This window comes from Netta rufina (genome assembly GCF_964035555.1).
Source record: "Netta rufina genome assembly, chromosome: 14".
NCBI lineage: Eukaryota > Metazoa > Chordata > Aves > Anseriformes > Anatidae > Netta > Netta rufina.
Genome location: NC_140137.1, coordinates 13031022 through 13044387, shown reverse-complemented (window position 1 = coordinate 13044387; position 13366 = coordinate 13031022).

Genomic DNA, 13366 nt, shown 5'->3' with positions numbered 1-13366 from the left:
ATTGAACTGTCTGAAAAAAAGAGAAGCACAAAACAATTTAAGATTTAGAAAAGTAACAAGCCACAGGACATTTTAAAGGTCAACTTTGTTTATCAAAAAAAAAAAAAAAAAAAAAAAATTGAAGCCAGGCAGTATTGCAAATGACTGTTTCACAGGGAAGAAAGATTGATGCTCGATGGAAAAAGGCACAATAAGAAACTACAGCAGTGGCCTGGATGCAGTCAAACCAATGAAAGAAACAAAACAACGAGAGGCCTTGAGCTAACCCTGGTGGAGTTCCCTCATCTCTGATGAGTATCTCCAGAGCAGGACCTATTGCATCTCCAGAAGGCAGTTTAGTTAAGATCCTGCTCTTCTCTCAGGGAAATGGAGTTAAAGCTTGTCTCACTACAGTGGGGACAGGCTTTCACCAGATGTCACCAACAGCACAGGAAACAAGGATGGTATTTGCTGGGAGGCCAGGCCTGGTGTATGAACAAGGGAGGCAGAAATTGTCGTTCTGGACAATGTGACCTCCTTTCCATTCTGGTTAGGGATCCCATAAAGCTGAGGCCCAAATGCATGATTAGCTGGGAAATAAAAGAGGAATTAAAATTTTGAGAATTCTTCATGCTCCTTAAAAGACCAGCATGGATTATCTGCAAGACTTCTGTATACATGTTATCAGTTGTGGGGGAGCCCAGAGAGGTGTTTCTGAGCTGTAGCTAATTCCAGCAGCCAAACCTCTCGTAAGCCCTGCTCTGAGGTCTCTCCAACAGCTGATTCTTTTCTATCTGGCCATGGGATGGGACTTTGGCATTGTCAGGCTCCTGCAGTCCTGCATTTAGGATATTGCCATGTCCTCAAAACATGAGAAATGACATTCTGGCTGAGAAGGAAGGTGTTACATGGCACAGCCCAGTTGTCTCTTATTATTGCCATTGTGACTCCAGAGGAAATTAGAGGAATAGCTGCAATTAAGTGAATTCACAGGAATTTCTGTTGATGGAGAGCCATGCCAGAGGTATTGCTGCTGTTGCTCAGGCAGTCCAGCAAAGGAAAACAAAGAGAAATCCCAAGAGAAGACAGTTTCTTTGCATCTGCCATGTGTTTCAGCAGTGCCTGTTCAGATGAGAGGCACCCTGAAGGGATGCAGATGAGAATGAGAAAGAAGCCTGCTGCATGGGGTGGTGGTGCTGCATTGCTTTGCCTGGGGGAAGATCCAGCCCAGCTGTTACGAGTCCATTTGAAACTAAACAGAAGTGCTCTGCAGTCCCTTGCAACACTACTTTTACCAGCCTAGGAACATCGAGGTAAGGTTTTATCACTGTTGGGGATGATACATGTTCTCTGGCATTTTAAAATATTAAAAAAAAAACATCACAACTAATAAAAGGCAGCAAGTGGGTCATGCCCAGAGAGATGCAGATCAGTTCCTTTTCAGAGGGATCAGTCATTGAAGAAGACTGGAGATATGCAAGGAGGACACATCACTCTGCTGCTTCAGTGCCTGTGCTAGCAATGGCAGCTTGCCTCTGTGCTCAGCCAGGCCAGGAGCACAGCCCCTGGCTTGCTGGGTGCTGCAGCAACTTGCTCATCCCACTTGCTTGTTTGCTCCTGTATTCTTAGAGACAAGTATCTGCAGTTTGGTGGGCTTTGGGAAAAGAAAAATATTTCCATTTTTATTAAAATAAAGCCTAAGATCCCCAAGCAGAAAATCAGACCCAACCTGCAGGGCACTCCTTAGGGGCAAGGGCATTCCTGACTTGAAAGGTTTATTGAAAAATACATAAATTAATGGAGCAAATAGACAGGACTCTGGCCCTAGTACATTGGGTCTGCATGAGACTTGGTCTGTCTAGATATTCTCTTGCTAAGCTCCCTACATATACTCCACTCCAGAGACGAAATGGCAGCATAGGAGAATGTGAGAACAGAGCAGAGCTCCCTGCTCACCACTTTTCTGTGTGAATCCACATGGGATACCACCATAAATGGGGTTTGTATCAGGTGGAAAGTCAGAGGAGACAATAACAGTTCCTGATGACATTTTGCAAATACTAAGACTGAAAGAAAAGAGAAGGCACAAAAGAGTTAGCTTTGGGTTTAGGCAGAATATGACCAGCTATAATGGGCCAGTAAGATGTTGGTGTTATTAACCAAAAAAAAAAACTATTAAAAGGGGTCAGACAAAGAAGGGTCATCTATGCTAACAGATGCCACCAAACACCAAAGAGAGTCAGGAGACAGCTAGATAATGTATTGTAATATCAGACACACACTGGTGACCAGCATGAAATGGAAATGAATCAATACAAAGTAATGAGAGAGAATAATACATGGATTAGTGAGGACAGAGATGGATTTCTGATCCAGAATTCCCCCCAGAAGACTGCTGTGTGCTCTAAGAACTATAAATCTTTAATCAGTTCATCAAATAGCTCACTTACTCCAGTGCGCAAAAACTCAGGGCTGGATGAAAGTACCTTCTGCATCTGAAATTTAGGCAGGGCAATTTCTGGGACTGAGTAAAGGTGCTCGGCTATGGGCATGGATCCAGATCCCAGAGTGAAGAGCCTGGGCAAGGGGCACTGCACAGGGATTAGCGGCTGCCTTGGAAATGAGCCAGCCAGAGCTGAAGCAGCCAGAGAGATGATCCACCTGCAATCTTCTTAACAAGCAAAATGGGCATGGGGTTTACGTGGGTATAAGCTACTTGCTAAGTCATTCACAGAGAGGGAAAAGGACTTTGTTCGTGGTCCAAAGGCTTATGTATCTGGCCAAAGATACATAAATTTGGTCTTGGAGGGGTTCAAAGATGGTGCAGCAGGAGGAAAGCAGCTGAGTCTGTTAAGACTGTGGATTTATTAACCCACAAGGAGAACTGCTGAGAAGTACAAATTTCTAGCAGTTGGGGGAATTTAATGTGGAAAAACAGCAGTGGTGGAATTTGGTGACAGGTGATAGCTTGTGTGAGGATGAGGCACAGAAAACTTTGGATTTCAGTTTCTAGCTTGCCTTGGCTACATTTGTGCCTCTGATGAGGGCTTTTTAGAAAAGCTTTGTGAAGTCAGGAGATTTATATCTTATTTCCAAATAGAACAGACTTTGCTGAAAATGGCATGGATTTTACCAGGTCAATACAATTTATGGGTAAATAGGAGACATTTAAAAAAAAAAAAAAAAAAAAAAAAAAAAAAAAGCACTAGCAGGAAAGTAGTGGAGCCTGCTTAAAAAAAAAAAAAAAAAAAAAAAAAAAAAGGAATCAATTTTTAATGAATCTCCATCAGAAAATGTAGCATCAGCCAAAGAAATCTCAAATCCTTCCTGCAGAGGCTAGACAAAGGAACCCACTGCACACACCAGCATACATATGGGCAGACTCACTGGCTATACTCTTTTCTAAAAGGATTTATACCGGCCTATCCAAAAGTGAGGTTCACATTCGGGTTTATTAATTACTGGTTTTGGTGCCAATATTATAGACAGTTAAGAGATCAGAGTTTGGAATCTGACCTTCCAAATTACAAAACAGCTGAGCACATCTGACAACTTCAAATGCTGCAGCCACTGCTTGTCAGAATGTCCCCTATACCTACAAACGTAAGCGTACTGAACTGTTCCCCAGACTGCTATCATAGCTGATCTCCCTCCTCTAGCAGCCTGGACTTTGGGTGCCACGTGTGTGCCAAGGTGGCAGGGAGCTGGCTGCTGCCCCAACCTGTGGCCTTCTCTACCTCCCAAGCAGTCTGGGGAACAGTTCAGTACGCTTACGTTTGTAGGTATAGGGGACATTCTGACAAGCACTGGGGTAAAGCCCCACTGCACCTTACAGCAAGCACCTTGTACTCACTCTGCACTGTGGCAAGAGCTGTACCACTCATTACCAAGTGGCTTGTGAGCATCCAAAAGTCATCACATCTCTATCCCTCAACCTTGCACCTCTTTGACAGGAAAAAGGGAAGAAACTAGCTTGAAAGCTGGGCTTTACTACCTTGAGCCAAGATTCACGTGATGCTTACCATTTAACAACCTTTTCTTCCCTGGTTTTCAGTTAACTGCTCTACCCCAATGATTGCAATGATTGCCAGTTAATGCAAAAGCAAATCCATTCCTAGACCTTTCAAAACCACGCTCTCAGGCTTCCTGACTGCAGAGGTCTTTGAAAAAACTGTTTGCAGAGAGAGGAAAAAGAAAATCAAGTGAATCGGTAGTTGCGGTCAGCAGTATTTCTCCCAGTCTACCTGCTTTGCTGTTGTGCTACAAGGAAGAGGAGCTGTCACATCATAGTGGACGATTTCCAAACCAGGTCATCAGTTTTCTGATTTCATCATATTTCTTTCTGGGTAGATGAAATTTTCTCTAGAACAAAAGAAGCTGTGTAAGTAGGTAGGTGTCTTTCCATCATATGCAAACTGAAAGAAATGAAGCTTCACAAGAAGATACTACAGAATTTCTCCAATATGTTTCAGGGCAAAAAGATTCTGAAAGTGGGGAGAAGGGAACTTGAAATGTTTTTGTAAAATCTGATACTGATCATCTCTCAAGTGATAACCAAATGGAAGTGGCCGCACATCAAGTACTGTGTTCAGTTTTGGGCCCCTCACTACAAGAAAGACATCGAGGTGCTCGAGCAAGTCCAGAGAAGGGCAATGAAGCTGGTGAGGGGTCTGGCTAACAAGTCTTATGGGCAGTGGCTAAGGGAGCTGGGATTGTTCAGCCTGGAAAAGAGAAGGCTGAGGGGTGACCTTATTGCTCTCTACAGGTACCTTAAAGGAGGCTGTAGCGTGGTGGGGGTTGGTCTGTTCTCCCACATGCCTGGTGACAGGAAGAGGGGGAATGGGCTAAAGTTGAGCCAGGGGAGTTTTAGGTTGGATGTTAGGAAGAACTTCTTTACCAAAAGGGTTGTTAGGCATTGGAACGGGCTGCCCAGGGAAGTGGTTGAGTCACCATCCCTGGAGGTCTTTAAAAGACGTTTAGATGTAGAGCTTAGGGATATGGTTTAGTGGAGGACTGTTAGTGTTAGGTCAGAGGTTGGACTCGATGATCTTGAGGTCTCTTCCAACATAGAAATTCTGTGATTCTGTGATGACTTTATTGGTCTGACTTTCCAACCGGTTAACAGCCTTTATCAGCAAATAAAAGCCTCCAGAAGCAGATGAGCGAGGTGATTGAGAAAGCCATAAAAACTGTAAGGAGAAAACTGTCTGTATTTAAAAAAAAAAAAAAAAAAGGCCTCATCTCTTTCTCCCTAGCAAACTTCCCCAGCATACACAGAGAACTAGCAGGTTTATTATCCTCCCCTTGATTGTATGTCATTATTATAGCATTGTTTTCCCACATACCAATTCCTTCTTAGCTCCCACTTGCAATAAAACACACAGATTTGGGTTCTTTTTAAAGATTAATAGACACAGCTACCCTCATACTCCAAACTCATGAAGTGGCTGAATATCATTCTTGAAATTCCAAATTCAAGACGCTGACAGTTATCTGCTGGGGCTGGATGTCTGCTAAACTGTGGATTACAGTAGGGTTTTGTAGAGGGAAAGGGCTGGCAGCGGACCAGTAGCAATGTGGCTGCAGAGAAATGAGCCCTTTTGGAGGAAATTTTTTCAGAAAGAAAACACACAGCTAGCTACAATTTTTGATGAAGAATTGGAAGAAAAAAAAAATTTAAAGTTAAAATAATTTCCTTATAAGTTTTCGAAAGCAGAAATGAGCTTTGGCACTGAATGCCTTGAGAGGGTGGGGAGCCACATACCCTACACTGCACATGGGTCAGCACAGAAGGTGCAGGGATGGGCCAATTTCCAGCTAGAGGAGCCAATGAGGGAGAAAAAAAGTTAATCTGGCTGGGAAAAATAAGCAGTAGAAAGAAGAAACTTGTTTGCTTTATTTTGCTGGTGTGAGACGGTAAGCAAATCTTTGCAAGCAAGGGTTGACTTCTGGTCAGAGGTTGCTTGGGGGTCTCCTAAGTGCAGGGATGTTTGTGAGTGCCCTGGTCCCTTAAGGAACCTGTTGTCTCTACACAGCATTCATGAAGAGGCCTGCTGCAGAGCTGCAAGGAGCACAGAGCTGCTCTCTGGTCCAGAAGGATGACCCTCAACTGACAGGATGGACACAGGTTAGCAACTGATGAAGACAGATGACTTGCTGCAGCAAGCCCTGATGTTTGCAAGATTCAATAGGGACAAGTAGGTAACCATGCCAGGGGGGCCCCTCTCAGTCCCAGGGTAATGCTGGCAGGCTGGTGGGAAGGTGCAGCAGGGCAGCCCAGGGCACCCTCCTGTTCCCAGAGCTGGTGGCTGGTACCAGTGCTGGCCTCGGGCCTGGCCAAGTCATGGGGCAGCGTGAGCTGGGGTCTTCTTAAAAGGGGGCTTCTTGCTGGCACCATTTGGGGTGGGAGGGACAAGTGGCAGTAAGTCTAAGGTGGACTTCGCTGCAAGCCAGAGTGGGTTTTCAGGAAGCAAAAGAAACACATAGAGCAACAGCAAGCCCACAGGCTCTAGGAACTCCCTTGCCGATGTAGAAATGCTTCACTTTAGCTCTAGTTATGATGTCTGCATTTAGTATTCATTACTAATGTCACCGATCCTCATGAATTCCTCCCATGTGCATGTGCCTCTCTCATCCGTTTCTATCAGTATTCCACCATAATTTATTATTAGTTAAGAATTAATAGACACTTGGAAGTATAATGTTACATTTTTCTCTTATCTTCTGGTGCTCAGAAGCATTTCATGGAGCAGATCAAGCATTAAATCTGTCATGTAAACACATTATTTTGTCATGTAATGCATTATGATTGCACACTACCAGGAAAATGAAAAGCACTTAATGGTTTGTGTTTGATGTGTACTGTCAACAAAACTCAGGAAGAATTTATAAGGCGTTGTAGTTTAATGAGTACCTATTTAATAAGGTTTGCTGTATCATTCAAAAACATGGCTATACAGGAGACATGTGATACAATGAATTTTGATGTGAATTATAAAGCCCAATCTAGATCTCCAGGCTTCTACACAGCAAAGATAATAAGATCCAGAGAGCTGTTTATAAGCAATAAATCATGACCTTTCCTCGTTTTCTCCCAGAATATTCCTCTCTCCTTCATCAGAATTTGTGAAGATGCAGGCATCATGTCTGAAAGCACCATCTAGTATCCTTGTATTATAAAATTCATTTATTTTGTAGAATAACTCAGTTGAAGACAGGCAATGAATGAACTAGAGAAGCGAGAAGAACAAGCTGATAAATGAGAACTCTACCAAGCACCTAGCCTGTCAGCATTTGAAGTAAGGGAAAGAAGGAAAGAGAGCATTTAAAGGCTTGGGAAAGCTTCAGTGAGTGGATATTGAGGGGTAATCTCACCCCACCAGACTTTTAACAAAAGGCTCACACACCTTTGGAGAGATCATAACAGTGCAAAAGGGACAAAAATCTGAATGCAGCTGGAATTTCTTCTCTCATTCCTGCCCGGGAAGCTGCTGAGAATGCCTCTCATGCTGCTTAGCAAATGCAGTGGGATGCAATGTGATGTGACTAATCCCAGGGAGAAGCCTGAAGACAAATCCCAGCCCAATCCCTGTCATTACCCCACAGAAGAACCAGCTGAGCCATGTTTATGCTGCAAAGAGGGACACCCTGTAGCTTCCCAGCATCTTGTTTTCAGTATCAATTTTGGTTTAAACTATTCCTGTGACATTACTGTCACAGGACCTCCCTGGGCTTCGTAATCCATACATCCATTTAGGGCATCTCTCAACAGGCTTAATAATCTAGCTCCATTTGTCACCACCACTGGAGGATTTTTGTTCCATATGAAGTCTGTGTGAAGGAAGCACCCATGAGAAAGCAGGCTCCAGGGGAAAGCAGAGCCTCTGAAACATCACATTTGTATCTCCAGCTCACTCAGCTGTGGCCTTTGCACTCATCCTTCCTCAGTGTTTTACTTGTACCCTAACTGCATCTCAAACATGGGTATGGTGAACTTGTTCCCCAGCTTTGTAAACTAAGTGACTTAGAGAAAGGAGAAGACATTAGGTTGCTCAAGAAACAGCACTAAAATTCACTGTCAATGGCCTCTTGTTCCAGTTTATGACTGATTCATTTAACATGCTTCTGCAAATTTCAAATACTCTGCAGGCTCCATTTCTCTACTATTTCTTCTGTGCTGTGTGATACAGCAACAACAGAGGCCATAGAGATGCTCACATCAATGATGCTGGTGGTGTCCAAAGTAAGCCCGTTCACACCAGAGCCCTGCCATGGACCATGCCTGTCAGAAATGCGGGTAGACTGAGAAAATTGGTATAAATCAGCAGGATTATGACATCCTTGCCCACAGCTGATAAGCTAGCTTTCTACAACAATGTGATGTACTTTATGAGGGTCCTCACTTGATAGCCTACTGTGTACTATTAACTATTAATAACAAAATTGATATAAAATTTTACTTTTAATTTTAGTTTGGTCCAGCTAGGGCATTTCTAACAAAGGAAAGATGTTTTATACGCTGGGGACATTTTCTCCCAACAGTGCTATTTAACCTAACTGTGCTGTCAAAGACCCACAACAGACACAAAGCTTATACCGTAAGTCCCTACAACTTGGGTCCAGGTCTTGCACATAGTTAGCAATGCCCAGCTGAATTCTGAAGCTCTCTCACAAAAGGGAGAGCTCATCTTCCCTTGGGTGGGCTGGAACACCTTCTGGACCAGTGCCATCCTTCCTCCCTTGACTATGGAAGCAGCCACGTGCAACCACACACCAAGCAAAGCCAAACGCAGAGCTCCCCTTGACCTCGTGGTACACATTTCACAGGGCAAAGTCTTTAAAATCTCTCTTCAGAGGGCTTTTGTTAGATTTCACCCAGACCTGATGCAATTAAAAGCTCTAAGTTATTAATATTAACAAGATTTACTGCTGCTCATTTACAAATGATTTGCATTTTTATGCATTCTTTTAGCACAGATCATCATGAATTTCTTTGGTATTCATGAGGTTGCAATTTGTGTATTTCCATAATTACCTCATCATATTCTTCATTAGATAATGGACCAAGGGCATAAAACACCAAGTAAAATTCAAAAGAAGCATCATCTCACCTCTCTATTGAGAGATTGATTTCCCCTTGTCCTTGAAGCAGAGCTCAGAGGTCTGATTGTGGCAGTCTGTAGGAGTTTCCCCACTCCTCACACCAAGGTCCACTGAGAAGTTCTCTGAACAGCTCCCTGGGGCTCAAGAGAACTGTGCCATGTGCATTACAAGCTAAGAAATGGCAATCATTTCAGTCCACAGTTTTTAAACTAAGACATAACCAAGCACCAAAGTACTCATACGAACTCCTTCTGTACCACAGGTCCAAAACTGGCTGGGATACATGGGTCCCCCAGGCCAGGTCACTGCTGCTGCCTCCCCTGAGGGAAAGTTTGGCTACATCCAAAACTAGCTCAACCCAAACTTCATGGATAATTCACTGCACTGGAGAGACAGGGAAGAAGAACGAGAGATGAATTTCATGTACATAAAATCCTTTTTGTGTACTTAGGAATGGATATGAACAGATTTAAAATTAACTGGCTTAGTTCACCACTGGGCAAGCAATCTAAAACGTTCAATAAATAATTCATCCCAGCAACATACATCACCATGAAGCTTGGTCTGTGATGCAGACCATGTCAGGGGGGTCTCACTTTGTGAAAGAGAGACAACTTAATTCAGTGCAAAGTGAATAATCCAAAATCCCATAAATGATTCATCACTGGATTAAAAGCTATAGATTTCTCCATAGAAATTCTCTGCCCTGCATTAAACATGCAGATGATTGTGTGATGTGTATTAACTACTGGATGGCTTAGTTAAGAATGACACCAGCTCTGGCAGTTGAGAGTAAATTTGAAGCCACGACTCTTCATTATATGTAAATCTGAGCATGAAAAGGAGTTATCTTCAAGGATTCGAGATGCACTAGCATCAGTACGACAACACTGAGCACACAACAGTACATGAGGGAGGAGAGCCAAGCCTTTGTACTTTTTGTTTTAGAAAGCATATCTATAGACAGGACTTATTCCCTGGTTTGGATTAGAAATCCTATTCCCCTTTTCCTATAAATTTAAAAATTTAAAAAATTGCCATTTTGGGAAGTGATGGATTTCCCTTCCCCACGGAGAATGGTCGGCATTTCAAAGACTAAAGGAAGTCAATGAGCTGATACTAGAGATCACTTCCCAACATGTTCTCCCCCAATCCCTCCAATTCTTTTAGCTCATTCCAGTTACATCCATCTTCTCAGTGTCCTTGTGCCTCTTACCTCAGCTTCAAACCAGTGGGAGCTCTTAAGCTGAGGCTGTCAAAGGATAAGGAGATGAGCCTTCCTACTAAAGTATTCTCTGAAGAAGAAGCCCCTCTAAACTCACTGTTTCTCTCAGCTATGAGCACTCCTAAACCTGACCATTTGGAGAGCCCCTTGCAAAGATCACCACCCCTTCTCACGAGCTTCACAGCAGGAGGGAATGGATGCTGAGATAACGTATGGGGTGGCGAGAGGCTGACATCCTTTCTGCTGGGTTACCACTGCCGTGGTGTAATTGCAGGAAAAGCTAACTCTTGGGGTTTATGTTTTAAGTTAGCAAGAGAAACCAAAGCCACACTGCTCCCAGCTGGAAGAAACCAAGAAGTGCATGGCCAGCATGTCGTCAGGAGCACAAGGATGCCAGGACGTTCCTGAGACTTTCAGGAAATTGGTTTCCTAGAAGATGCATGAGGCAGAGCGGGCCAGGAGGCGAGCTCCTGGCTGGTGGCAGGCAGTCTGCATCACCCTTAGAGCCGCTCCTGAGCTCTCCAGCTGTTTCTCTGCAGCTCAACTTTGCCATCTGCTGCCACGTCTGTAGCAGCACGTCCCGCTTATGCTTTCTTCCAGGCCAAAATTTTCCACTTTTTCATGCATTCACCTCACACTATGTGGTTATCTTTGCTCTTTCCCCAAGTCCCATGATGCTATTTATTCTTATTTCTAATTTCCTATGTACTCAGCCACATTCTTTCCTTCTGCTTGCTCTTTCTTAAGCTCCAATTAGATTCCACCTTTGAAACCCAGAGATTTATTTATATTAACCTTAAAAATGCCTAGAAAAGCAAATTAAGACTAAGAAACAAACCCTGAGACATAATGAAATGTGCTGCTGAGATGGAAAGGGGCCATCAGAGCAGTCAGTTCCAGTAAAGTCTATTAAGAGAGTCTCTTATTAATCTCAGAATGATATTTAATTCATTCCTCGGGTTTCTCTTTAAAGATTTGTATTCCTTACTCAGTGTCTGCCTATTTTTTTTTCAGTATTTCTTCCCATTGTTCTTTTTTTTTTTTTCATTAGCCAATCCCATGTTCAAAACATTCAGATTCCCCATTTTTAATTTCTTTTCTGTACCTGCTCCATACTAATCAGGCAGTTCAGTCATTATCTCTTCATGTCAGACCTCCTTCACCCAATTTAATCAGTCATTTTGATAGAGACAATTGTCCACAAAGTGCCAGGGGCCAGTGAAAATTATTACTCAGACCAAAAGCTAAATCCTTCATTAATTAACCATCTTGCTCCATGGAGCAGAGCCAGACTCCCCAGATATAACACCATTCAGGCTTGACACTGACTCTGAACAAATTAAAACCCACGCTTGTCTAGCCAGAGGCTCCTGGTGCAAGCCCGTAAGCACTGCAATAACTCCAGCAGCTAAGAGCACAGGAGGGAGGTGTTAAAGCCAGGTGATTTCAGGTCCTAGTTCTTTGCAGTTTGAGAGGAAGCAAAATTTGGGAGAACTGGAATTTTGTGGAGATGCACTGCATTATTAAAGGAAATGGTTTTGCTTTTTGGCAGCTCTCCATGAGGTTTGGAGGGGCCAGAGTGAAGATAGGTGCACAGGCAGACCTGGCAGGGAGACCAGTGTGGGCAAGTTCAACAGGTACCACCAGCTGTAGCAAAACCATTCCCAAGAAAATTTGCACCCCACATCACAACAGCACAAGCCCTGCAGCAGCTGCCAGGTTGCTTTTCTCAAAGTTTTGCCAGCCTGAAGCACTGGTCACTGTCAAGCTCTGCAGCTTATTCTCTGTGTCTTGTTTCAAGCTGCTTACAAGGAGGGTTTTCTTGGCTGCAGTGCTTTATGTTTATGCAAGTGCATTTCTTTGCTTTCCAAGGTGAAAGCTTCAAAAATATAGACTAACATTTCCTGGTGCCAGTGACATACCCTCTGACAGCCTTTTCTTTCTAAAAAAACTGCTGCTTTCATGCAGTTTTTCTTCACTAGCCCCAGAAATGCATTCTGGGCTTTCTGTTACTTTTGGAAAACTGTGTTTGTTTGTTTTTTCCTCCAGCTACATTTCAAAAAGGCTCCCTTTAACCTTTCACTGAATATATTGACAAGCAGGGTCAGTTCCTCAGAAATTACTTCAATGCATTTTCATTTAAATGTAACCCTTCCAAGATTCCTTGCTTGCAATTGTCACTCCAAACCCAAACCTCAATCTCAGTAATTGGGGTAGATGAACAGATAAATAAAAGCACTCAGCAACATAAGTTACACTTAAAGCCTCCTTACAGCATCTCTGGGCTGCATTTCCACATGGCTGATCAGATCAAACTCACTTTGTTGGCTCCTATTTCTTCTGCCCTTGTGCAGCTCCCCAGAACAGGGCCTCCAAATCCAGCCAGCACCACAGCAAATTTGCAGGAGCCTTCTCCAACAAGAGCCAACCCAGCTCTACAGAAGTCTTTAGTGCAGAGCTAATTAATACCCATCCCCCCCCCAACCAAAAAAAAAAAAAAAAAAAAAAAAAAAAAAAAAAGCTGTTTTGTTTGTATTCTCTTAAAGGAATACATGAAAACTGTGTAATTTTTTTTCCCCCTTTAATTCCTTACAGATTTGTACAGGATTTGTTCAGGGAGTCTCTTTGTTTTCCCCCAACCAGGGTGCCAAACTCAATGTGAGATGGAGCAGGACCCCAGAGAGGAAACTCCTCTCCTTCCCCAAAACTCCTGCTGTGCCAGCCACTGCACAGACCAGAAGAAGATACCATGGAGACAAAAAGTCTCACCGCAGCCCTGAGCATCACTGACGGGGAAGTCCAGGTCTGCCACACTGCTCAAGTGCTGTTTCCACAGCATGCTCTTGCTTCAGGTTGTCTTGACCTGGCGTGGCTGTAGCAGGGATCTGTGAACTCCAGGCAATGGAGGTACTGAGTGGTGCTGTGGGTTTGAACCATCTCCCATGCCGTTCCCACAGTCGCTGCCACAGAGCTGGTGCAGACCCCAGTGAAATAAGTGATAGCTCTGTAGTGTATCCCATAAATGATCCCTCCTAAGCATGCCCCTAGAATCAGTCCTTT